Source organism: Arachis ipaensis, chromosome B1 (genome assembly GCF_059453495.1).
Source record: "Arachis ipaensis isolate K30076 ecotype BB chromosome B1, ASM5945349v1, whole genome shotgun sequence".
In the NCBI taxonomy this organism is placed as follows: domain Eukaryota; kingdom Viridiplantae; phylum Streptophyta; class Magnoliopsida; order Fabales; family Fabaceae; genus Arachis; species Arachis ipaensis.
This window is the reverse complement of record NC_142436.1, coordinates 85,136,353-85,138,710: the sequence shown is the minus strand read 5'-3', so window position 1 is coordinate 85,138,710 and position 2,358 is coordinate 85,136,353. Positions and strand designations below refer to the sequence as shown.

Genomic DNA, 2,358 nt, shown 5'->3' with positions numbered 1-2,358 from the left:
TCTGAGGGACCTGCGTCTTTTTGTGCTTCTTCCTGTGGTTGAGCTATCTCTTCAGCTATATCCTGTATGTCCTTTTCCTCTTCAACATCTTCGATTTCTACCACCTCTTCAGCTGAGGCGTATTCTGGTGAGCTTGGTTCCTCCTGATTCCTCTCCTGCAGTGTGGTTCTGGACCTCAGGGTGATGGCATTAATGCCTCCCTTTGGATTGGGTAATGGTTGAGAGGGGATTCTAGTGGTGCTTGAAGGTTGGTTACTGGAATTTTATGCTGAACCAAGTTGTGTCATAAAAGCTTGCAGAGTAGAGGTGAAACCATTCAGACTGGCATTAATACTATTCACGATGGTATTTTCCATGGCCAGTTGTCTTTTCTCAAAAGCTTGTAATAAATCTTCATTAGAAGATACAAAAGAATGAGTAAATTGAGAGGTTTGCTGCTGATTGTTCGGTGGTCCTTGGTTTTGCCTCAGGTGAGGTGCTCGGTAAGGTTGATTTTGCTGCCTGTTGTTGTTATTATTCCACCTCTGATTTCCCTGATTATCTCTGCCTCCCCTATTATTGTTGTCTCTCCAATTTTGGTTTAAATTGTCCTGCCATCCATGGTTATTATTTCCACTTTGATTGTACCCTTGGTTGGGGCGGTCATAGAAGTTGTGAGTGGATGCCACCATGTTGTCTTCTTGTTGGAGTTGCGGGCATTCATCAGTGTAATGGCTGTAATCAGCACAAATTCTGCAAATTCTTTGTGGAACTAGTTGTTGGTTTTGCTGCGGTTGAGTTTGCTGAGCTTGTTGACTCAACTGCATTTGCTTCAGCAAGTTGGTCATCTCACAGATGCTTCAATTTAGAGCAGCAGTCTCTATGCCAGAAGATACTTCTGCAACAGCTTTTGAATGGCCTGGCTTCTGTCTGTGGTTCCGAGTAGATTCAGCTAAATCATTGATCAATTGCCAAGCTTCATCAGTGGTCTTGTACTTCTTCATAGACCCATTGCTGGCACTTTCCAATGTGGTCTTATCTTGGGGCCTCATACCTTGTGTGATATATCTGAGTAGCACAATCTTGTCAATCATGTGGTGGGGGCATGCTTCCAGAAGATTATTGAAGTGCTCCCAGTATTCAAAGAGAGTCTCATTGTCATCCTGAACAATTATAGAGATATCCTTCCTCAGTTTATCAGTAACTTCAAATGGAAAGAATTTCTCCAGAAACTCCTTTCTGAGTGTATCCCAGTTGGATACATTTGCTATAGGTTGAGTGTAGTACCACTCTCTTGCTTTTCCCTCAAGAGAGAACGGGAAAGCTTTCAGCAGAATTGAAGTTTCATCAGTGCCATCACGCCTGACAGTAGAACAGGCTGCCTGGAAATCTCTCAAGTGCTTGATAGGCTCTTGATCAGGTAGGCCATGAAACTTGGGCATCAAATTTAGTAGTGCGGTCTTTATTTCAAAATCTGTAGCTACTGCTGGATGATGCGCTTGAAATGGTTGCATTGTAAAATCAAGAGCTCCTTCCTCCTGAATGGTAACTCTTCTAGCTGCCATGTTTTCTGCACGTAAAACAACCAAATCAGTAGAACGGGGGCTGGTTTCTTCCTCAGATTCACTTTCAGATCCGCCCTCAGAACGGGCTAACCTACGCTGTTCTCGCCTTATTCGTGAAATAGTCCTTTCAATTTCAGGATCGAATATTAGCAAGCGCGGATCAGGAAGTGAACGTGTCATTTGACGGAAAAAACATGCAGCTCATAGTAGCAAAATTAAATAAAATGCAAATAAATAAATTCTAATTAATAAAATTAGCACTCTATTGCAACTCCCCGGCAACGGCGCCAAAAATTGATGGGAAGCAGAAGTTGGTGAATTAAAAATTTATTAAAATGGTTACGTTGCAAGTATAGTTCTTAACTCACCAAAAATCTGCCTATCAATTTAGAAATGTGTCACAGAGAATTTCAATTAAATTTACTGGGAGTTTTAAGTCCCAGGTCGTCTCCCAACGAGTTGCAGAAAAGTATGCTGTTTTATTAATCAGATGTTCCAAGAAGTTGAGCTAAGTAAATTGGAATTTAAATTGAGGATTTTTAAATAATATAAATAAAAGCCTTGACTGAGAATTGATTGGTTAGAATCTCTATCATTGATGGTGTGATTGTAAGATTAATTTATAATTAATGGTTATTCTGTTTGGTTATCCTTTACTAGGTAAGGGAAAGTCAAACAAGTGGGAATGCCAGATCTGTTCACAAGTTACAACCCACTTAGTTCAAAGGGATTGGCATTGGTGACAGGATAGCAATCCAACATTTAACCCAATTACAAATTTTCTTTCAATCCTTCCAACTCAAGAGTTCCTTTT

The 2,358-nt window shown here is 40.6% G+C and overlaps 1 non-coding gene across 1 annotated transcript; it reads left to right on the top strand.

The window, feature by feature from the left end:
- Positions 1-1,067: 1,067 nt before the first annotated feature.
- Positions 1,068-1,175, top strand: LOC148577306 (small nucleolar RNA R71). The gene has a single exon (XR_015904331.1). It is a non-coding gene; the product is annotated as a small nucleolar RNA R71 (small nucleolar RNA).
- Positions 1,176-2,358: the final 1,183 nt, after the last annotated feature.